The sequence below is a fragment of the Ictidomys tridecemlineatus genome, chromosome 5 (assembly GCF_052094955.1).
Source record: "Ictidomys tridecemlineatus isolate mIctTri1 chromosome 5, mIctTri1.hap1, whole genome shotgun sequence".
Classification (NCBI taxonomy): Eukaryota; Metazoa; Chordata; class Mammalia; order Rodentia; family Sciuridae; genus Ictidomys; species Ictidomys tridecemlineatus.
In genome coordinates, this window is record NC_135481.1 from 103,424,381 (window position 1) to 103,449,409 (window position 25,029).

General features: G+C 40.5%; 1 long non-coding RNA gene across 1 annotated transcript; it reads left to right on the top strand.

Moving 5' to 3' along the window:
• The first annotated feature begins 2,098 nt into the window (after positions 1 to 2,098).
• Positions 2,099 to 22,893, top strand: LOC144377569 (uncharacterized). Its single transcript, XR_013438561.1, has 3 exons — positions 2,099 to 2,248; positions 20,950 to 21,217; positions 22,477 to 22,893. It is a non-coding gene; the product is annotated as an uncharacterized LOC144377569 (long non-coding RNA).
• The last annotated feature ends 2,136 nt before the right edge of the window (positions 22,894 to 25,029 follow it).

Below are 25,029 nucleotides of genomic sequence, written 5' to 3' on the forward strand. Positions count from 1 at the left end.
AGGAGGCAGGGTTGAGAGACTGGAGAAGGCTGGCTGAGGAGGCTGGCTTTGAGTACCATGGTGAAGGATGAGTGCAGAGCATCCATGGGGCGGGAGGAAGTGTTTTATCCCCTAAAGTGAGGTCTTAGCATCTCTAACACTGAAGTCCCTAGAGTCCCACTGCTCTGTCTGTGATGGGAAGTTGGGTGGGCTTTAGAATGCAGACCTTATTTAGGAAAATATGTATGTACTCTGGTCACCCTTCCTACTCCACCCACTCTGTCTCATGAGTACAACTTACCTGCTCACTTCTGTGACCTGTTTTATAGACCTACAAGCCCTCCCATTTCTTGGGGGCTAGGTATTTACTCTTCATTTTTTTTTTGTGTGTGTGGGGGCTGCTAGGGAGTGAACCCAGGGGCACTTTGCCACTGAGCCACATCCCCAGCCCTTTTGATTTTTTATTTAGATACTGGGTCTTGCTAAGTTGCTGAGGCTGGCTTTGAACTCGTGATCCTCCTGCCTCAGCCTCCCAAGCTGCTAGGATTACAGGTGTGCGCCACTGTGCCTGGCTATTTTCTCTTCTTAACCTAAGGTTTTTAAATTTAACTTATGTTCTTGGGGTCTGTAATCAAAGGCTTCTCAATCTGATCACTGTTGACCTTTTGGGTTATATAATTTTCTGTTTGGGGAGAAGTTTCCTGGGCATTGTAGGATATTTAGCAGCAGATGGGACTCTACTTAGTACCACATGCCAGGAGCAGCCTCTTCTCCCTTCAGGTTGTGACAACCCAAAATGTATCCAGTCATTGCCAAATATCTTCTGGGGTGTCAAATCAACTGGCTGGAACTATTGCTTTAATCCATGCAGATTTGCCACATGAATTCTTTGCTTGGGGGACAGAGAGGGTGACCTTCATTGCCTGCTGGAATTGGGAACTGGGAACTCTATGTCCAGAGTTTCCACTAAGAGGATTAGACTGCCAAGGTGATTGGATTGCACTCCTAACGAGTTGAGCTGCCAACATCTGTTTGTGGTAATTGAGGACAGCTGTGGAGTGGGCTGGGCTGAAGCCTCCGCAACCTTCCCGTGCTCCTTCAGTTATTTGCTGACCCTGGCCATTCTGTCCCGTCGACCTCCTGAAGAAAGATGCTGGCAAGGGCAGTACACTGCCGAGACTGGTCTCAGTCCAGGCAGCAGCTTAGATCTTACACTGGCATGCACACTCCGTGTTCATTCCTCAGAGGCAGCACAGGAAAAAAAAAATTGTGTATAGTTTAAAAAAGCAAAACACAATAATCACAAAACAACAGTAACAACTCACACACACTCACCCCACATGTGCTAGGTCCTGCGAAAGCAGCTTTACCTATATTGTTTAATTTATTCCTTGTAGCAATTTGCTGATGTAGGCACCGTATTATTCACCTGTAACAGCTTAGACAGAAATATTAAGAGGTGAAATTAGAATTTATACTAAGCCGCTGATTCTGGAGCTTACACCATGTATGTATAAAGTAAGCTTGATTTTTAAAAAATTCTATTTAAATTCTGTTAAATTATATACAAACATATTTATTCACAACTAACATAACATAGAAGTCTGGAAGCAAAGATACCAAAATATTAACAGTCTGCCCCTCTCTTTCTCTGGATGGTAGCATTAGAGGTAATTCTGGAGGTGGGGAGGGGTGCTTTAAAAAACTTTTCCATATTTTTAAAGTTTTCTATATCCTTTTTATGTTCAGTGGAAGTTATATAGACATTCTTAAAATATGTGTGTTTGGGGGAAATGGTAGGAAAAGGAGTAGTGAACTAAAGGAATATTTGAGAAGCTGGGTCCCCTCTGATTCTGAGAAGTGTATTCTGGGGACAGAGGGGACAAGATGACCACCTGGGGGCTGATGTCCCTCATGGATATGCCAATAACTGCCTTCTAGCGGATTTCACATCAACTGACATCACAGCTTACTCTAGTGCCTTGGAGACTTTTGGTGGAACTCTAGAATTTCTCTAAATCCATTAACTTAAAAAAAAAAAGAAAGAAAGAAACCCTCATTTGCTGTAGCAAGGCCATTTTCTCTGAGGGCAGCCTGTGGCAGTCCGTGTTCTGCTGCACACTCCTCCTGATGCTGGGGCTAAAGTGACAGCTGGTTTGCAGAGTTCTGTGAGGATAGGGAAGAGCTGCCCTTGGGCAGGGCTGGTTGAGGAAGTGTGGTGATTTTCTTGCAGCAGCAATGGCTTCCCCACCTCTTTCTCCACAGACAGGTAGGGACCCCTCTGGGGCATTAGTGCAGCTTGCCTAGGGAGTTTGCACCAGTGTGTGGAACCAACCAGAGGACACTCATAGAGATCGTCTTTTGCAGGTCGTTCTCCTGGAGAGAATTTGCTAGGGGGATGAGAACAGCATTGTATTTGAGGTCTGTTTGAACCCCTCACGCTATTTTACGCTTTTCCTGGAAGGCTTACATACACAGTTATGTAAGGCAGTTACATGGTTGGCTTTGCATAGAATGGAAATGGAAGGGCAGAGGGATCCTGCTTAGCCTCCTCTTCCTAGGGGTGGAAGAGGCTTCTGGTAACTACCGATTTGACTTGGACTTGTGACTTGAACTTGTGGTATGGATGCAGGGATAAAAGAGTGAATTTCCCCACCTCCATGGCCAGCTCAGATCCTTCAAAGAGATGAGATGGAAGGAAGATGTGGTTTAACATTTTTCTCATGGAAGGCAGGGGTGACCAGAGAAGTAGGAAGCTTCTGGGAGGCAATAATATTTTTCAGTGACACATTATCATCATTAACATAAAACCCCAGCAGACCCCTCCGTGACTCCAGGTGTGTGTATTAACACTGTGCCTTTAAATTCAGTTGACTGATCTTGTCTCATACTATTGCTGGCTAATTAGAACCACTGGGGCCTCAAGCACTATTCTTGGTAATTTCCTTGGATTTCCCAGGTTAGTTCCTGCCCTTGATCTCCCCTAATTTGTCCCACACAGAGCTCTAGGCATATACACATTCAAGGTTCCATCTTCCCTCTCTGGTCTCATTGAAGCCTTAGGCTTGGGCACATTTGGCTTCTCTGTTGTTAATACTCAGGATGCTGATGCTGATAATGTAATTGCTCTATGGGGATAAAAATATGAAACAGTTTTTTTTTCTCTATAAAATCTTCAACCATGCTACAACCAAAGTCTTTTTCCCAGGATTAAGTCCTGAGGACAGGTTTTGTAATTTCCTGGATATTTTTAGATGCTAAAAGTCAAGTTCTAGTAAAACTTTAGTCTTTAGTATGATTTACGTCTTCTCCCCTGCACTCTCCCTGCCCTCACCTGGCACAGGTTTGGCTTGAGGTCTAAGACTCTTCAGTCTGATCTTCATTTTTCTCACCCTAGCTCTTGGGTGGGGTGAGTTAGAGTGGGAGGGACCTTTATAAAGATGCTTCCTGGGCTGGGGTTGTGGCTTAGTGGTAGAGCGCACGCCTTGCACGTGCGAGACCCTGGGTTCGATCCTCAGTACCCTGTAAAAATAAATAAGTGAAATAAAGGTATTGTGTTCCAACTACAACTAAAAAATTAAAAAAAAATAAGGATACTTCCACTTCCTTCTCTCTTTGGGTGATTAAAACCTAGCTTTGTTGGAGTGTTTGGGGGGCCTGGAGGGAGATGGTGGAGACAGGTTCATCTCATGGTAGCCAAGTGCATGTCACGATGGGGAGATGACCCTGGTTATCTTGACGGTCATTGTGGTTCTGCCTCCTTCTGACATTCATGGCTGGTGAATGTAGTTAGTGATCAGCTAGTTTCCACCAGTCCTTTCCATCACTAAGCTTTCTCTAGAGAGGATAGGTGTGTCCTCCTAGATCCCTGAGATTGGTTCCATGTCCCAATCTTCTTTCTGGGTTGGGGGTGGGGGGCAGTTTCTCTCTTGGTGGCCACCATGATGTCTCTGGGGCTCCTGTCTTTCCTCTCTGGCTCTTTTCCATGAAAGAGCTGCTGAGATCTTTGGTGCAGGGGACTAGGGTGAGAGGCTTTTCCTCTTAGGCACCCTGTTCCACAGATCATTGTGATTCTGATGAAATGGGTCTCCCTGGCAAATTTTGCACGTTTAGGTGAGTGCTAATCATCATGTTCAAGAACATCACCTACTATCAGGGATTTAGGTCAAGTACCCTCCACCCACTCCTGTGATAGCTGCAGGAGACCAGATTTGTAGCTCTGAAAGCTTCACCCGGGGAGTAAGATGCCTGTGCCCCTGTCTGGCAGGCACTCATCTTTCTGGGGATTCTCCTGAAGTCCTCCCAACTCCCAATTCCTATCCTTGATAATGGGGTTGTAACTTCTCATTGCAAATTCTGTATAGCCCAACAAAACATGACCATGATTGCTCTGCCCACTTCCAATTTGGTCCCTTCCAGGGCTATCCTCTGTGCCCTGGAAAAAGACAGATGTGTGGTGGTGGGTGGTGGAGGGAAGTAGAAGGGTGGTGTAGGTTTAGTAATCTCAGAGGGAGGTTCCTGGCCTCTGTTTAGAAGGTTGGGTTTGTGAAGCCTCTTTGTCCACAGCTATGCCAATTTGAAGGCATCACCTCATTCAACATCTTGTTACTTTTGCTCAGATTTCCTGAGTGCTACTTACATGCCAGACTCTGTGATGGAATCTGCACTGATGAGTTTGTTTAACCTCACAGTGATCCTAGGAGGGAGAAACGATTATTGCCATTAGTCTTTCCTAGATGAGAGACTTGAGGCACACAGATGCATACATTGTTCAGTGTTATACAGCTAGAAGCCAAAATTTGAACCTGGCATTCTGATTCCATAACCTATGAATTGAGAATTAAGCTTACGTTCCTCTCTGTCCATGTCTGGCCATGGCCCCCATCTTCATGTTTTAATTTTAGATACACGCTCCTCAACCTCCACTGCTTAGCTACTCCCTAGATCCTCATTATGGAACCATTTTACATAACTCACTGGACCCCATAAAGAGGTTTTTTTTTTTTTAAAATACTAGGTAATATATAAGCCTGAATTAGCAGGCTGATGAACCCAGGCAGGAGATGGCTGGGGGGACAGTCAAGTAAACTACTGTGGTTGTTGCTGTATTCTGCTTCAAAGCACACAAAGCCCTAGAGAAAGTTTGGCAAGAGGGAAAGAAGAATGGAGTGAGAAAGTGCAGCTGTAATGGAGCCACATGAATGAGGATCATATATATGGTTAGGGCCAAACTCTTCTACAAAGTACCAAGAACGAGGGAAAGTCATGGAATGTGAAGCAAGGGTATTTGGACTCAAATTCTAGTCCTTTCATTAACCCACTGAATAACCCTGAAGTTATTCAGTTATCTCAATGGAACTATAATTTCTTTATTTCTAAGGGAGGATTCTCCTTACTTATTTCACAAGTTTGTGGGAAAGTGGAAATGGGCAAATGGAGGGGAAAGTACTTTGCACACGGATATATGTGAACAAGAAATATGATTATCTAGAATGACTGATGTTCTAAGTATGTTGGATAATTGAATAGCTATTCAAATTTTTACTGAGAATCTTGTATGAAAGGGATGTGTCAGACTTTGCTGTTAATGGTACAATGAATAAGGTTGAGTTTTGACCTTCAAGGATTTTACAGTCTTGTATTTGGGCTGAAACATATTTATTGATAACGATAATAAAGATGCAAATTGAATGTGCTATGAAGATGATATAGAGGGCTGTGGTTGTAGCTCAGCTGTAGAGTGCTTGCCTAGCATGTGTGAGGCTCTGGGTTCGATCCTTAGCACCACGTAAAAATAAATAAATAAAATAAAGTTATTGTGTCCAACTGCAACTAAAAAATAAATAAATAAATAAATAAATAAATAAATAAATAAAGATGATATAGAAAAGAATTTTATGAAATTCAGGAGAGGGGAAACTATTTAGATAAGGGTGAAAGTTTTAGAAAGGAGTGGTTTTTCAGGTAGATAGACCTAAGGAAATGATTAAGATTCCATTGGTAAGAAAAGCAAAAGACATGGTATGTTTAAAGTATGCTCATTAGGAATTACTTGGACCTCGCTGAGCTGGTCAGTAGAGGACTTGTAGATGAGTGGAGGGAAATAAGGTTAAACAGGTGGGTTGGGACGAGAACATGGATCCTATTGGATTTCATGGTGAAGTTGGCAAGTGGGGAGTTCTGGAGGAATTTTGAATAATAGTATGTCATGATCAGAGAAGTCCCTTTGGGAGATTTGTAGTGTGGCCTCAATGTATGAGATGAGCCAGTGTCTGATGTGAACCTGTAGTGATGAGACCAGTAGCTTAGGTAATGATTCACTTGTAGTCATAGCTTAAATAATAAGTGATAGAAGTAATATGAATGAAGATATTTTAGCTAACATATATTTCTAGTGCCACAAGACATTTGATTTCTACTTTTCATTTACTCATTAATTCTTTCAACAAATGCTGCTTCTACTCCTTGTTTGCTACAGACCAAAAAAAGGTGCTGAGAGTAGAGGAAAATTATATAATGCTCTTGGTCTAACAATTGTCCAGTAGCAAATGATGAGTCAGCTCTTCTTTTCTGCAGATAAGACAGGGGATTTGGGAGGATGGCCAATTCAGGCTGGAGGAGTAGACATATGGGAGTGTGTTTAAATTTGTAAGTATTTCTTTCATGTGCAAGGTCTTCCAGGAGGATTATCAAAGTGGTCAGTGGTGAGAAGAGACTTGTTTGACAGACTAAATTTAGTATTTATTCTGTAAGGAGTGAACTGCCATCAACTCACTTAAGAGAAACAATATGAAAATTTGAATTTTTAGAAAGGTTGCTCTGGTGACAGTGTGGAAGAAAGTTTGGAGAGTCAAGGATTGAGAATTTGCCCATGGTAAGAGAGGCTCAGTTAGGAGACTGGCAATGGTCCAGGTGGAAGGCAACATGGCCCTGAGGGTAGGTAGGGATGGGGAGGAAAGGGAAGATATGAAAGTGTTGAGAAGCTGAATTAATTAGACTTGGGCACTAATTGGATGTAGAAAGTGAATGAAGAGTTTATGATCCAGATTTATGGTCTAAGAACTGGTGGGCTGCCAAAGAATGAAGTTCAAGTTCCATAGTCTGGCTTCTTCGAGTCTATGTAGGGATGATTTTACCTTATAGTTGCATAGAATTAAATGTCTGATCCTAACCTCTCTGTCTTACAGAAACAGATTTATATAATCTGATATAAGAGGACTATGTATGGCTGTATGGTCAATGCGATTTTCCTGGCTCCTTTACCTGGAGAGAGCCAGTGGGGAAGGGCTCGTCAAATTGATTAATAGCTTGATTTCAGAAGAATAGTGGACAGTCTGGGTTTTATTGGTGCAGAATCTTGGCAGTGAAAGCAACAGGGAAATACAGCAGAGCTTAAAAGGTATGGTCAGGAAGGGAAATCTCAGATTGGACTGTGTGTTTTGGGGGACATTGTGAACCATGATATCATATGTTGAACCTCTTATTTGTCACAGGAAGTCTTTATATATTTCAAGTTGTTCCTTATAAGTGAAGGAAAAGATAGAAAACCTTTCAGTGTCAAGGATAAAATATCCCAGTGGACATCATTTCAGGGTATTAGCAGCCATCTGTGGATTCTTGAATGGAATGTTGTAATTGCCAGTAATTCTTCTTTAGGGAAAATGAAGCAGTTGTCACACTTGTAACAGGCCTTGGAAATGGAATTCCATACCCCCTTCCTTTAAAATTCTCCACAGAGGGTAGAATTTTGATATGTCTGAATTTTAACCTTTATGTAAAAAGAACCTCTGAAAAGTGGTCCATTGGGGCTGGGGCTGGGGCTCAGTGGTAGAGCTCTTCTTACCTAGCATGCATGAAGCACTGGGTTCGATCCTCAGCTCCACATAAAAATAAATAAAATAAAGGTATTCTGTCCATACACAACTACAAAAAAAAATTAAAAGAAAAAAGTGGTCCATCATGTCAATGACAAGAATAGCATAAAGATAGGTCTGTCTTTTGGAGCTCAGGGGAAAGTCTTTTACTGTTATGTTCTATAGAATGAAAGTAGGAATAAGTTTCACAACTGAGAAGACATGGGGCCCCTGACATTACGTATTGATTTGTTCACTGTTTTTTTTTTTTTCTGCATATTAGCCTAGAATATCCCTGGGGCGGGGGACTTGTTGATTTTGGTTTTCACTGTGTCCCAATATCCAGAACATTGTGAGATATACATAAGAGTCTCCCTAAATATTTGTCAAATGAATGGGTGAGTGAACATTGCATGTATGGAGAGTCTAAAGAAGTCTAATGCAGAATCTAGGGAGCTGCCACATTCAAAGGGATCTGAAATGGAGCTGGAGTTGGAGTAGGCCTGAGGAATATGGGACGAGGGAGAGAGGTGAGGTGAGGCAGATCAAATGCAAAGGAGGAGGGAAGGCAACCATAGAAGGATGCTTGGTTCCATAGGGCAGGAAGTGGGTGCTGATGTGTGGTAGGGTCTGCTGGGCTTAGAAGGACAGGACAGATGGTGTGAGCTCCAGCATTTCATCTTGGGCATTAAGCATGGCCTTATCAGGGAACCACTTTGTCTTAATCATTGCAAATTTTTCAGAGAAGAACACCTCTCAAGCTGCTCATCTTCCATGTTTTATTCCAGAATAAGAGCCCTGCCTTTTGCTGTATAGTTTTGATAAAGCTTTTGTGAAACATAACTGAAAGGGGAACTGATATTTATGAAGTGGTGACCCAGACCTGGTTAGGCATTTCCTGGGTGTCTTATGGTTCATCATTTTCAATGTCCAAACAGCCTTCTCTGCTAATTATTAAGCACTTACAATCAATCTGTCTGGTACTGTCCGACTCGCTTTGCACATTCTATTTTTTTAAAAATTTTCACAAGGATCCTGAAGATTAGAAATTATTATCTGTCTTTTACTGATGAAGATTCTGAGGTTCAGAGAAGTGAGATAATTTGCTCAAGGTCACACAAGGAGCAGGTGGTGATGGTGGGATATGAACTCTGATTTATTTCATCTTCTAGTCCTTGGGAATAACTGAGCATGGAAGTTCACTGGAGGGACTGAGATAGGGAGCAGAGCCCAGCTGCCCACACTTTCTACCCATGTCTTCTGCAATGTTCCATAACTGTGTTGACCTCTAGCAGATGACCACTCCTGTCTCTCACATGCTCTCAGACCCCCAGTGCTTCCCTGATGATCTATGTTGATTTCATGTTTTACTTTCATGCTCCTCACTTGTAAGTACTTTTTTCCTACCCAAAGAGAAAGTGATTTAAGAATTGTTTTTTGCTAAATTAGATCCATGGCTTGGCTTGTTTGGTGGTACTCAGCTTCTTTGGCAGACTTGCTTTTGTAAAGTACAAAAGTAGCTTAATGTCAGCTTTACAACTCGATAAGTGTGGTGCCAATTTTTACTATAGAAAAGGAAACTTTTAAATTCAACAATCAGTGCAGTACTTTGAGAATTGGGACAAAAAGACTTCATGGCTATGTATCAAAGTTGTTATTTTGGGGGCAAAGGATTTTGAATGCTTTAGTTATTATGGGAGATAGAAAAATAAATAGCTGCCTATGAAGACTGTGCCATGCTGGCTGAAGTTCAGGGTTTGCTTCCTGCCCAATGTAGCAATGTCCCTTGTGTCCCATGTCACAACCCAAATAGGCCACTGTTGTTTTAAGCTGTCCTTGCGGTAGATAGTTCTGTGGGAGCTGAACATCCTTTGTACTAGTTTTGTTCTGAATCAAGAGTACACTGCATTTCCACTTTCTGTCTCAGGGACTTCTCCAAGGCACCAGGAATTCATGCAGCATGCTCAGCTGGAAACTGTGTGTGTGAGTTTAGTATCTTGAGAACTACACCAAATAGTGAGGGTCAAGATCCAGAGGACAGTATCCAGCCTCTTGTACTTCAGGCAGGAAATTCTAAGAGACTTTCTGTCTTGTTTTCAGAAGGTCTCTGGTTTGAAGAGCAGTGATCTCAATAATGCACCCTTACATTGTCTTCTACTTCATTCTGTCTTCACCATTCTCTAACTTCTGTTTTCTGGGATTATCTCTAACAAACAAACAAAACTACTTATACTATGTTTTTTCAACAAACTTTGCTTAAGGGAGAATACAAAATAAGTTGTCAATATAGGCTGGAAGCAGAATTTCACTCCAATAAGAGTGAATCAACCTCTTAGAACTGACTCTTACCAAACTCACGTGAGACTAATGTATAAATCACAAAACAGATATTAATTTATGGAGACGACTATATTACCAAGTGGATCAGAACATTAATATCTGCTGGATAGAGCACACTCTTTGATCCCAGACAGAGTTGATGATAGACTGACATTCCAATTCTTTGATTTCTCTTTTTCTAAATTCCAGGCAAATAACCTCCACTTTGTTAAGGTGTTCCTTCCTTGAGATGTGTTTTGGCTTCAGCTTTCTTGAATGTACCAGAAAGATTCATTTTGAGGGCTGAGGATATAGCTCATTGGTAAAGCTTGCATGCACAAGGTCCTGGATCCTCAGTATCAAAACAAAAAACAAAACAAACAAACAACAACAACAACAACAAAAAGAAAGATTCAATTTGATTTTGAAAACATGCTTATTAATTTCATTGGTTACATCTTGAGTTTACAATTCTCAGGGACTCACTTTATTGAACTTCCTTATATTAATGATGACTTTTCTCCCTCAACCATCAATTTTTGATGGAGTGAGAATATGAAAAATAACGAAACAGAGGAAAGGTATAGGTAAATCACATCTGTTCACATGGAAGATCATAGGGAGCCTTTTTGTTTAAAGATCATTGTACACAAACTGGAATCTACAATGACAGCTTGACAACAATCAAAACCATTCACGGTACTCTGTGTGTAACATTAAGATTGTATTCCCAGTTAAAATAAACATTTTCTTTTGCAACTCAAATAATCAAGCTATGATTATCTGAAATTCATTTGTAACTGAAAGCACATTTCTGATAATTTTATATTATTACATATTATTTGTATTACTTGGGAAATTCATTTTGCAGGAGAAAGTCATGGCTGACATGTTCTATGAGAGTTCCTGTTCATTGTTTCTTTTCTTTCCTACATTCATGGCCATGCTTTGACCTGTTTCTCCTCCTAGACTGTATGGTGGGCTCCAAGACAGTCTTCCTAATTATAAGGATCCTCTCTAGTCCATTCTTCACAATGAAGCAAGAAGGATCTATGACACTTTACCTGATTATATCACAATCCTGTTTAAAACCCAGAAGTACTTCTGTGTAGACATGACTAATGCTTATCAATATTTCCAGTTCTTCTTTTCTTCTTCCATGAATATGACATATGTTCCCATCCCTCTCTGAATTTAAGTATGACCATGTGATTTTTTTGCCCAAAAGAAATGAGACATGGGTCACATCCAGGTGAAAGCTCCTAGTATAGATGAAATTGTATGTCCCCCCTTCATATGTTGAAGCTGTAACTCTTGGTGCAACTGTCTTGGAGACATAGTCTTTTAGAAGTAATTAAGGTTAAATAATGTCATAAGGGTGGGACTCTCATCAAATTGGACTATAGCCCTCTCTTTCTTCTCTCTTTCTCTGCCTTGTGAGGCTAGAGCAAGAAGTTGGCTATTTGCAAACCAGGCTAGAGCCTGCATTAGAACTTGACCATGCTGGCATCCTGATCTCAGATTTCTAGCTTCCAGAACTGGAGAAAATAAATTTCCATAGTTTAAGACATCCAGTTTCAGTAGTTTGTATGGAAGCACAAGCTGACTAATAGAGCTCCCTTTTGATTTGATGACTTCCAAGACTTATGTTGACATAATAGCATAATAATGTGATGGAACTCCCATATTTTGAGTTCCTGATGTGGTTGATGGAATAATGACCTTTTATAAGTGTCCATGCCATATTCCCTGGTATTTGTGCATATGTTACCCTGAATGGTGAAAGAAACTGCAGATGTGATTAAAGTTATGCACCTTGAGATAGGGGAATTATCTTTGCTTATCTCTGTGGCTCCAATTTCATCATAAGTACATAAAGTGGAGAACTTCTTGGCTGAGGTCAGTTGGTGATATGATGATGGAAGAATGATCAGATAGATGCTTTGATAGTGGCAGAAGGAAGCCCAGGAATGTAGGTGGTCTTTAAAAGATGGAAAAGGCAAGGAAATGGGTGCTCCCTTCAGCCTCTGGAAAGGAAGCAGCCTGCTTACATCTTGATGGTAACTCAGTGAGACCCATGGCAGACTTCTGAACTGCTGAAATGCAAGATAAATTAATTCATATTCTCTTAAACCACTGACTTATGGAAATTTGTTATAGCAGCAATAGAAGACGAATACACCGAGTATGGCAGATTGAATAAGTGGCTGATTTTCCCTTTCATCCATATGTATACTATATAACACTGTAGATTCTTCCATCAAGAGATGGAGGATATTTCTCTTTGCTCCAAATCTGGGTTGTTCACTCTTCCCCTTTTGGAATCGGGTTGATTGAGGTGATATGGTCCTGCTTCCACATCATATGCTGAATGTATGTCTGTGTTGATGGTGGTGGTAGAGAGAGGAAGCATGATTCATTCACTTAACCAGTGTTCATCTCTGCATCCTTCCAAGTGAAAAGAAAACTGAATCTTCTGGGTCCATTTTCCATACTATGATTGCTTGGGACTCTGGGTTGTCTCTCTGGGATTGGATTTAGTGTTTTCCAGGTTATAGTAGTCAACTAAATAAATGATGTCTATAAAGATGAATTGTGATAGTACCCAGTGGAATCATGTCCTGATAAATTCATTATAAATTGAAATTATTGTTAAATTGAAAAATGCATTTAATACAATTAGCTTTCTGAATGCCATTGATTAGTAACACTGTACATGTAGAGTGCTAGACATTTACCTTCTTGATTGTGTTGCACAGATTGGGATCTATGACTTGCTGCTGCTAACCGTCACCTGGAAAGTTTATAAAGCATATGACATATCTCAGGCCCAGAAAAATATCAAAATTCAAAATGCAGAGTATGATTTCTACTGAATATCTGATTTAAACTGGTATCTTTGGTATCATTTGTGAAGTGGAAAAATTGTGAGTTGAACTATCATCAAGTTTGGGACCATCTGTAACATTTTGTGCTGATCTATATTTGATTCTTTTCTTCTGGGCACATAAAGAGATTAAATTTCTGACTCCATGGAAAATATGCCATGTGATATTCTCTGGCCAACAGATTAGAAGCCAAAGCAATGCAGGATGGATAGGATCTAAGCACTTTGTTGGTAACACTGGTTTGATAATAGCACTTTTTCATCCTACCAAGGTGATTAGGGAAATGTGTTAAGATGGAGGTGCCTAAATTGCTGAACTCCTACCAACAACCATAGAGGTTTGGAGCTTTCCGAGATCGAGTTAAAGAGCCCAGTGCTTCCAAAAATTCTCAGAGGACATAAGTAAATTTCAGCATTGTAAAATAATTGCTTTAATAATGACTGAGTTAGATGGAGAAAAAGTTATGTTTTGAATATACTTTCAAAAAAAAGGTGGGCCAGTTTATAAACATGCATTATGGAAATTTTTAATTAAACTAATTAAAGCAAAAATAAAAACCTTTATGGGTTTTAAAAAGAGAGTTTAATATATCTAGGATATTCATTTATATAGAAAGGTGAATTCTCAGATGATTTATTCATTCAATAGGTGATTGGACAAAGTCTAACCTGGGGGCCAAATCAGGCTGTCCCCATTTGTTTCATTGGTTGCCTTGGGACTACAGTGTACATTAGCAGGGTAGTTGAGTAGTTACAACCAAGGCCACATGCTTGAAAAGCTGGAAATATTTGCTCTCTGGCCCTTTACAGAGGAAGTGTACTGACCCCTCTATTAGATAATCACTGTTCATCTCCAATGTGCCAGGCACTTTGCTCCAAATGTGACGAAGCCATCAATGTCCATTTCTTTGGGGCCCCACAGCATAAGGCATTAGAGCATCTCCAAAGTGGACATCAAGGAGAAGCTGCCCTTTGGAATAGGGCAGACAAGACCCTGTGACTGGTGGCATACTCTGTACATGTAACCGTGCTCAGTGGCTCTGCCTACACTTGGAGAATATATGAGGATGTGAGAGTAGGAAACCACCTAAGGGCTGAATGCTATTATGTGGTCTCTTACAAGCTCCTGAACTTTCTAGTATTTGTTTCTTAAAAAAAATGGTCCAAATCCCATTTTAGAGTTAAATATCCCACTGAGGTTTAAGACTTTGTTTCTGAGTGACAAGTTATTGTGTAAATTGACATCTTCAGGCCATCTTGATCCCTCAAGGAGGTTGTGCATCAGGTTTCACTTCTTTCCTAATGGACTCTACTTTCCTGAGGTGATAGTGAGACATTTTTCAAAGGAAACAGACCTAAACAATAAGCAATAATAACAATAGCAATTGCACACAGGAGCTGCTTCTGGCAAATACATAACAAACAGCTGGAGAAGTTGAGGACCTCTGACCTTAACCAATCATTATCTCCAGAAATGCTTCACACCGGGACAGTAAGAAAATGCAAAGAAAATCAGTTGTGTACAGACACAGAAAAAAACCCACAATTAAAACAAAATAGCTTTTAACACCAAGCCGCTTTTCATTGTAGACACTAATTTTTGCCTTGAGTCTTTCCCCATTATGAAAGACCAATATAGCACTTATAGAGAAACAAAACATTTTTCTCTAGCTTTGGTAGATGCATAATTAGAAGTATAATATGAAATATGGCCCCATACATGGTTCACAGAGGCCTCGTCTTTTAAGACTTGGGAGGTTTGTAATTACAACAGGCAAATTCAGAGATGTTAATTAGAAATTCAGCAACTGCTTTTATAGACATGCTGAGGACATCTAAACTTTCCAGAAATTATTCCACGGAAGTGATCTCATTTCGTCTGGTACCTAGAGCTTTCTAATTTGAGGAAAAAAAGAATAATGGTGGAGGCAACCAATGAGTTAAATCCAGGATGAAATTGACCCATGGCCTTAGAAAAAGAAATATTCTCTGGCTTTCTGCTGCTGGTAACATTTCTCAAGCTGCTGTTTGGAGGGATCTGGAGATTTCTCTCAAAGATGACTGCCAGGCATTTGCCCTTTATTTCTCTCTGGTACTTCTTCCTTTTCTTGTTTTCTGTAATATTCTGTGATTTAGCAACCTGATTAAGTTTCAAAATTTACCAAGAATGTAAAAAGCTGTAGCTGTATACATGTAGGAGAATATATATGAATGTAGATTCTTTAACTCTTTGTAGGTAATCTGTATTTTTCTTCTTTGCTCCCACTGCCTAGCACAGACTCTGGTATATACTAGGAACTGAATACCTATTTGGTGAATAAATGGATGGATTTTTCAATTCAACTTTACATAACTTACTACAATAGTCAGTTTTAAATAATAACCATCTTTTGATGTGGTGCTTTTTGTCTCTGAAGAAAAGCTTTGTTCAGAATCTTCACCTCGAGTGTGGGGTGAACTGTAGTTCAGGTTATAATGTGCCATCTTGCATGTAATGGCATAAATGTTTCCTGTCTTCTCATTTGCATAAATTAAATATTATTTCCACTAACATCTTCCTTATTACCCTAGACTGAAGTATCTTCTTCCTTCTCTTCCCACATGAATTTTTGTTCTTTAGGATCTTCACTTATCGTTTCTTTGTGTGAAGATTTTACTATTAATTGAAAATATTTTAACGTCTTTTGATTTTTCACTTAAAGGAGATTTTAAATGCTACAATTTACTGTATTTATGACATTGGGTGAGTTATTAAACTTAGGCTCAGTTTCCCTTTCTTCAAATGAGGGTGGTAATAGAATCTATCTCATGAGATTGTTGTAAGGACTAAACACTTTAACTTGTGAGCAAATGCTCAACATATATTAGTAGTTACATAATGATAATCATAATAACCATTATTATGAATCTGATTCTTGAGGACAGAGACAGACTCATATTTCATATCAGACAGTACAATGTTTGGTCAATAGCTGTTGTATATTGGTTTTATCTTATGAGGCAGTTAGAGGTTTCAATATAGTGCAAAAAATAATAATAACCCTGGGGTTTGTATTTCTCTATAGTATCATCAAAACAAGCTGCCTGGGATGATGGGAGACCAAAGTCTTTGATTCAAGAGGCTTAACCTTTGTATTATTTTCTCATAGCCTCCAGTTCAAGTGCTTAGCTTTCTACCTCCTAGTGCCTCCCAGAGGATAGGTTGGTTTAGGTTGACTGCTGCCTCCTGATTTTTGGAGAAAGTTTCCTCATAGATCTCTGCCCTCCTGAACCAACAGTGTAGAGAACAGTTGCTGAGCTTAGGAAGACTTGTTCAAACAGGAACGAAATGAAGCAGATGTCTCTGGGCTTATGGCTAGGCCTCAGGAATGGATAATAAAAAAGAGGTACCCAAGGGTATCATACGGGAACTCATTATTAGGACCAGCATGTCTTTCTTGAATGATTTTGAGCACAGTCATTCATTTAAAAGAAATATACCACATCTTTAAAAATCGTCCTTCTAAGTGCTTTATTAAAATAAGAATTCAAATGACCATTTTGAAAACTGGGGTCAACATTTGCCTAGTTGAAGTTTGAGAAGGGATTCTCCCTTTCTGATATGTGATATATTATATGTGAATTGAAATTTCGTATCCTTATCAAGAAATCTACGTAAGAAGCAGCTGAGACTGTGACAGGCACCTTCTCCACTAAGGTAAGCATATTTTGAAAGGTTCAGGAAATGAGAAGTGGGGCTGGATCTGCAGAGAGGGATCAGGTCCAAGAGAGCCCTAAATGTCTAAACCAGGGATGGGATTTAATCTTTTAGGTTATTGGAAACTGTTGACATTTTTTTTTTTAAATCTGAGGATCAACACAATCTTATTTGTGTTTGAAAAAGATCAGTCGTGTGTGTGTGTGTGTGTGTGTGTGTGTGTGATGGTGAATAGGTTGGAGGTTGGTTCAAGATAAATTCTAGGTGAAAGACAATGAAAGCTGAATGAAGGCAGAGGTGGAGAGGAAGATGGTTGTTCTTAGTAACTAGTGTGACTGATTTCTGGTAGCTAGATAAATGCTTTGGAGAGGAGGCTGCTCATTCTTTCTGGCCAAAATACAACCCTCTCCTATGCATGGAGGCATTACCTATGTTAGAAACCCACAGTAGTTCAAAATACCAGATACTCACCTTTTAAGCTTTACCTGAAGGTAAAACGTGCATGGGACTCAGGTGCTACCAACTACGTGCAACCATTGCAGACTTCGAAACTAATCACAGTAGCAGAAACGGTGTATGGTGCCATATCAGCCTGACCCAGATGTGACACTGTTGTGATGGTTGCAGTTAAATTATGCTTCTGGTGCAGAAATAGTAGTAGTATTACAGCAACCTCTAGTAGATGGAGGCTTGTACTTGAGTAGTTGTGTGGTGTGCTTTGTGCATTGGTGCTGGCTGTTTAGACTTGAACCCTCCTGGTGAGTCAGGAAATGTGTCATCTGGGCATTTGTTCAGCTGCATTAGCAGAAAACAGAACTAGAGTGGTTTAAGCCATTGGGGTTTTATTCTCCCATAAAATAAGCAGTCTGGAGTGAAGTAGTTACTGACATTTGTTCAATAGGCTGACAGCGTCCAGGCTCCCCAGCAGCCTCTTGGCCTGCCTCTGAGGCTTCAGTCTATGTTAAGACAGGGAGAAGGGGGATGTGTTAACACCAGTTGTATCTTTCCTTGTAATAAGAGGAGGAAGAGGCTTCCTGGAAGTCCCAGCAGACTCAGGCTTTACGTCTTATTAGCCCTACCTGAGTCATATGATCAACTGGTTGCCATGGAATATCAGGGATGAGCACTGTATTTAGTGACTATTTGGATTGTCCAGCCTCTGTCATAGAGGCAGGGCAGCGGAGAAGCAAGCTGAGAAAGGAGAAGCTTGTCTATAGTGTCTGTGTCTGACCCTCCAACATCAAAAAAAAAAAAAAAAAAAAAGTGAGTGTTACTTCAATCTCTGCTTCTTTCCACAAAGAATCTCATATGGAAACCCAAGTCTTGGCAGTTACCGAGTTCATACACAGAGGGAGACAGGAATTAAAAATGATTCTAAAAGGTTGGAATTAGAGACCATTGCCTGAAATAAAGAAAATACTATGGAGTGAATGATTTATAGGGCTACTCTTTTTATCTAGCCTGCGACCCACGCTGACTTCATGAAAGAAGGTTCCAACCCTGAGAAAACACTAGGGAGTTTTAAATTAAAGAGACAAGACTTTTAAACCAGCTCCAGGATGGCTTCTCCTAGCCCCAGCCTCCAGCCACCTAATGCCATAGCGAGGTTTACAGAAGAGGCTAGCCAGAGAGAGAGAACACACCAGGGAGTGGGCTTTTATTGGGGAACAAGAAATTCTGGGGAAAATCCCATCCAATGAAGATTAAGTGGGGGGCAGCATCCCAAGGTCAGGGGCGACGATTGGGTCTTTGGGGCAGTGGCCAGACACGCCTCTGCACAGACAAGCCCTTGGACCTGGGAAGGGTGGGGAAAGCTCTGACACAGCTGTGTCTAAGCACCTCTCACCCAGCCAGGGAGGTAACTCAAATCACGTGTGAGGATGGCCTCCCACATTTGTACTCTGTTCCCTGTAGTTAAATAGAGAAGTCTGTTGATATAGTTGAATATCTAATTGGTGGCTAATTTGTGAACTGGGAAACTCACTTTCTCTGTTTCGGGTGCTATAGTTACCTCTTCTTCCTGGTTAGCTTTTCTTGAACATTTGTAGACCATTATGAATTTTCAGTATCCTCACAGTTGCTTTGGGAACAGGGCTCCTGTCTGTCTGTGCATAGACTGGGTTCCATAAGTGGAAGAATTAATTGCTCATTAAGGCAGTAAGTGAGGTTGATTAAATGGTGATTTAGTGAATCAATTACAATATAAGTTTGTAAAGGTGCCACGCGTATTTATTGATTTTTTTTATTACTTTTTCTTTGGGGCAAAATTTATTGAAAAGTGACAGTAAGGAAATCCTCTTCAGGGTCATCAAATGATGGCAATGTCCTCACTCTCCTACATGTTGCTGGCTACCTCAGTGTCTTTGCATGTTCACCCTCTGCACCTGACTAACTTCAGCTCTTCCTTTAAGGACTCCCACCATTAAATTATGGGTGTTACTTCAATGAAACTGTTTTGATGTCCTGCCTTTAGAGAAGGGGAGAGGGACCTTTGTTTTATTTCTTTTTATTTCCTGAACCTAGAACAGGTTCTCAATGCATGCTTTTTGAATGAAAGAACGAATCAATATTAGAGAACATATAGCAAACTAAATATAGTCTTGATCCATGGGAGGGGAAAGGAGTGCATGAGAGAGAGAGAGAGAGAGAGAGAGAGAGAGAGAGAGAGAGAGAGAGAGAGATCGAGATCGGTCGGTCATTCATGAGTCCATTCCTAAAGCATTGGAGGGCAAGAGTTGGGGAGGGAAGAGAGACAGAAGAACAGACAATGTAGATAATTTTGTCTTTGACATAGGGATACTGCTACTTTTACTTGATAGTTGTGTAAACAACTCTAAAACTTTTTCTTGTCTTCTTGCCACCCACTCCAATTATTTAATTCCCCAGAGGCCTTACTCACCCAGTATGACAGTTTCTCAAACTCTGTTTCCAATTTTTGAAATCCTACTAGAGATTCTCTCTCTCTCTTCAATTTTAATAGCTCTGGAAAGAAGCTATGATGACAGTATTTTTTTTTTTTTACCTTTTTTAATCTTCTAGGTTGGAAGGCCAAGGATCTATTCTAATTCCCTGCTTTTCTATGTCTCTTTAGATCCAAAAAAGATTATTGAGTAATTTAGACCCATAGACCTGGGTTAGGATTCACTCACATACATTGGACCTTGTAGAGCAATAGCCATTTTGTTTACCACCACTTAGGGAAATTTATTACAAGAAATCTCCTTCTTCTATATTCCTGAAGGAATCTGTGCTTAGTTTCCTTTCTCTGGCCCCACCTGCACCGACATTGTCCATAGTTGCCATTTTTGTGTTAGCCGGCATAAGGACTCAGAAGCATCTCATGGTTCTTTTTATGTAGTGCTGGGGACTGAACCCAGTGCCTCACACATGCTAGGTAAGTGCTCTGCCACTGAGCTATAGCCCCAGCCCCCATCTCATCGTTCTTCATGCATCTTTTCTACCTTGAATCAGTAGCCCTTCTTTGTTGCTTGGTGTTTATACTTCAGGTGTTTGTCTACACTGTGATTTTTAAATTTGAGAAATTCTATGGCTTTAGGAGTAAAGTGCTTTGTGGAAATCTGACAAGTAGACTCAGGTTTCTTCTTCCTATTAGAAGAAGGAAGAAGAGCCTCCTTCCCTGCCCTGTTCCTGGAATATTTTTGTGCATAATGGAAGTGTGCAACTTATTTCTTCTCCCTGCTTTCCTCTTCCTTGTTTGGAGAAGCCAGTGGGTGATTTGAGACTGAACTAGAGCTGCCCCCTGATGAGAAAATTAAGGTCACACTCAATCTTCTAATTTTAGAATCAAAACCAAGTGGCTTTTAAATTTCAAAGGCCATTATGCCATTTATTTCGAAAGTGATGTGTTATTTATACTTGGCCTATCCTGGGCCAAACTACTGGAGTATTTTGTGATAATCATACTACCTGGGGGTACCAGAATCACTGCTGGATCTTGTTAAAATGGCAGCCTGTTCCTCCTTGGAGGATTGTGAAAATATATAAAGGAAAATATTGTGGTTTGGAAAATCTTTTTCTGCTTTATTATTCAGAAAGCACTGCTGTTAGCTTCTTCAGTGGGAGTGTTTCCCAGGGATAGTCTTAATTATTGATGACCGAGTTCTCATTACTTAATGGAATTTGAACTTTAAGGGGAAGCAAGAGAGAACTTTTCTTGCTAATTGGTAACACATATTGTCTCCCCATAACCATAGGAGAAGATATTGGCTTGGCAAAGAAGAGAGAAGATCAGAAAGCGAGGAAGAGGTGGAGACCGGGGAAGCAGGAGAGAAGAGTGGAAATTGACTTCATGCCTGGAATTCTGCAAGAGATTGCCTGGTTTTAGCTATCATGCAATGCTGCTTATCTCTTCCATGTATGAGTATTTAACAAGGAGGAAGACTCCAGAGGAAAAAAAAATCACTGTCCTTCTGTAAGGATGCTTCTACTACAGGGGAGGCCCCTTTCTTGCTGAACTCTTTGGTGAGCTTGCCTATGAACAGGTGACCTAGAGGGCAAAGGCTGAATGCTGACTTGTTCTCCATAATACATGGAGATTTTAGAGTTGGGAGGGCTGAGTAGGGATGTTGGGGGAGGCAGAGTATAAAACTGGAAGGAGTACAATACAATTCTTCTGGATGACCTAAGTTGGGTAATTTTATGGGTTGATGTGTTTAATGAATGACAAAGCCCTGCTGGTGGGATATCCAGAAGTCTTTTTTTTTTTAAATATACCTTTATTTTATTTGTTTATTTTTATGTAGTGCCAGGGATCGAACCCAGTGCCTCCTACATGCTAGGCAAGCGCTCTACCACTGAGCCCAAAACCCTGGGCCCCAGAAGTCTTTTAAGAAGAAGAATGTTTGATATGTAACTTAAAGTTGTTTACATTATTTTACTATAGATTCCTTTTCCCAGAGAATTCTTCTTGTAAGTCAGCTCTTGCTTAAATTAATTTGCACAACAAACCACTCCCAAATCTCAGTAGTCTGCAACAGTAAACATTTGCTTTTTTTGTTTGCAGATCTGTGGGGTTGGCTGCAGCAGCTGTTCTCCAGACTGTAGGTCAAATTCAAGTTCATTCCTATGGCTTTCATTATGGGGCCCAGGCTGAAGGAGCAGTGGTTCCTTGGGCAAACTGTTCTCAGGGAGGAGAGTAGTCACGCCAGATCAGGCAAGCACATTTAAAGACTGGGTTCAAAGTCCATTGGGCAGAGCAAGTCATATGGTGAAGCTGAGCATCAAGGGAGGAAGTAGAAGTCTACTTCTCCCTCAGAGGATGTTCAATGGCATGCACACATATGTGTGACTTTGGCACAGGATTTTAAACTTTGTTTATTTATTAATAAAACAAGGGATAGTGTGAATTACAAATTAGGTTGCCAAAGTATGAATCAGGGCAGCACAACACAGAGAGAGGGTTCATCTACTGAATTCATTAAATATGGGTAGGGACTGTTATGGTTTAGATCTAGGCTACCCCCCACCTTTTGTTGAAAGCATGGCCCCCAATGCAGCAAGGTTCTGAAGTGGGGACTTTAGGCAATGATTTAATTGTGAGAGCTTTAACCTCATCAGTGGAATAATCCATTTGATGGATTAATAATTTGAATTGACAATTTGATCACTAAGCAGTAAATTGTAGGCAAGTGGGGAATGGATGGAGAAGGAACAGGTGAGGGCATGGCCTTGGGGACTGTATCCTGTCCCTGACCCTTTCCTCTCTCTTTCTTGCTTTCCAGATTATGAGCCTAGCAGCTTTCCTCCACCACACTCTCCCGTCGTGATGTTCTTCCTCACCTCAGAGCTAGAGCAGTGATATTGGTGACAATGAACTGAGACCTCTGAAACTGTGAGCCCAAAATAAAGGTTTCTTCCTCTAAGTTGTACTTGTCAGATATTTTGGTCACAGCGGTGAGAAGCTGATTGCCATAGAAGCCCAATATACAGGTGGTCCTGAAATGGAAATTTCCCCACACACTAGAAATTACAGAAATCTTGTACTTGTGTGGGGGAGTAGAGGGGTGAGCAGGAGGAACTGGCCACTTAAAAAGCATGCACGGAGCATTCAAATCAATCCTTTTTCTTTTTAAAGGACTGAGAGACCCTACCTTATATCTGCAATTATGTGTGAGCTTTGAATAAATTATGCACTCTGACCCTGTTTATGGAAAACCAATCCATGTCTTGAGCCCATGTCAATTTATACAACCATTTTTCTTCTCCAAATAAAAATCACCTGATGGACTCTCAGAGCATGGATCCTACTAATACCTGTGTCAGAGTCAGGTTCCTACCCAGGCTTTTCCGTGAAGATATCTGGCAATGAAAAGGGAGAAACTTTTTTTTTTTTTTTTTTGGCCAAAGATTGTGAACCATTAATCTGAAAGTTCAGCTCTTGCTTTTGCTACCATCTTTTAAAATAGTTTCCTCTACAGGACTCAAAAACACATATAAAAGCAAAATCCCCAAACTCATTTTGTGCCTGTTTTTCACCAGATTTTTGCTGCCTCCTAAGCCCAAGGTAATTCTTTTTTAGATTTGAAGATTTGAAACTGTCAGTTTTTAATCAGTACCCGTCCATTTAAGATATTTTAAGACAATTCACTCATCATAATTATTTCCCTTCCCCAAATGTAAATTCAATTTCTGTTTGATTTATGTCAAATTATGTCTTTCTCCCTTCCTTCCTTCCTTCCTTCCTTCCTTCCTTCCTTCCTTCCTTCCTTCCTTCCTTTCTTTCTTTCTTCCCCTCCTCCCTCCATCTCTTCCCTTCACTTCCGCTCCCTCCCTTCTTTCCTTCCTTCCTTTCTTCCTCTCTCTCTCTTTTTTTTCCCCCTGGAATCCTTTGCCTGAATGCCAATACTCATTTGCTTCACAATGGGGCAGGGATGAAGAGGATTAAGGCTTTGGCTTGTTTGATGACTTCTACCCCAGAGGATCACCCTGAAGGGCTCAGCACTGCATGACTTTATCTTACAGACCCTGTGGCTTTTCTTACAGAGAGAAGAGATGGAGAAAAGTCATTATTTTAGTCATTTCCCTCAATATTGTCTCTCTTGTCCCAATGCTGGCTCTTCTGAGGTCCACTGACTGAGCTTCTGCCAGACTGACCTCCTCTCCTCCTTTCCACTGCTTCTCTTTCAAAAGTGAGTCGTGTGCTAAAATAATGAGCCATCTTCTTGTCCAATAGAATTAACTGAGAAAAATTACTACCATTAGCCAGTTATCTTTAAAAATGAGGGCTCCTTGTTCATAGGAGCATAGACTTTTAGAGCCACAGATGCCTAGAGATTGTGTCTTTCAACCACCCTGGTTTATACATGGAATTCCAGAGAAGTCGAAGGCTCTCCCAAGGTCAGACTGCTTTATTGGTTGTGCAGGGACTAGAGCCCAGTTGTCCCAATTCTATTCTTTCCGTCACACTTGATTGAATTCCAGAATCTAGATTACAATTAAAGGCACAGACATATTAAAGTTAATCATTAACCTCTAAAGTAGCAGATTGAGTTTTAATAGAGAGAATGCTAAAATTCTCGGTAGGGATAATAAGAGAGCAACTGGGAGAAAATAAAACTGCTCAAGAATAAAATAACTTCCCAGCTTCTCAGTTTTGGTGGAAATATATGTAACAAGAAAGTTGATTCCAAGGCATGCAAATTTAAAGAAAAGCTGTTTGGCAGGAAAGCAAAGAATGATATTCAAAGCCAACCTGGAAACATTCCTCCTACATCATTCTAAGAGACTCCCAGAACAAAGAAACAATGTCATTAACAAAGGAAGGAAGGATTCAAAAGGGTTCACTGCTTTTACACTTAAAACGTATGCTGTCTTCCTTCTAGGTTCATAAATATGACTCTGGTTGTGAAAATTTGTTATAAAACAACACAGGCTCTTCGCTTTATTCCTGTAACAATAACACTAAATTTAAATAACTCTAATCTTCAAATAGGCCACAGTACCTTGCAGATATTTCTGAGTCGTTTGATCATTTCCTCCTTGCCAGGTCCACCTGTGTGCTCAGCTCTGCATGGGCTTTCATGTTTTCCCATAGTTGTTTCTTACAGTGAATCAAGGCTAGGGAAAGCTATTTCAGTGACTTTTCTCCTCACTCCCTTGGAAAGTAGCAGGGTGGAGGTGGGGGATGGATAAGGATGATGGGACAGAATTGGAAAGTCATATGAGTATGGATTATTTGAGACTTAATTGTCTTCCCGGTTGGAGAAAACTTGCCTCTCCCCTAAACTGATGAAATCACTTGAAGGGGAGTGGTCAACTTGGTGAAGGGAGAGAAG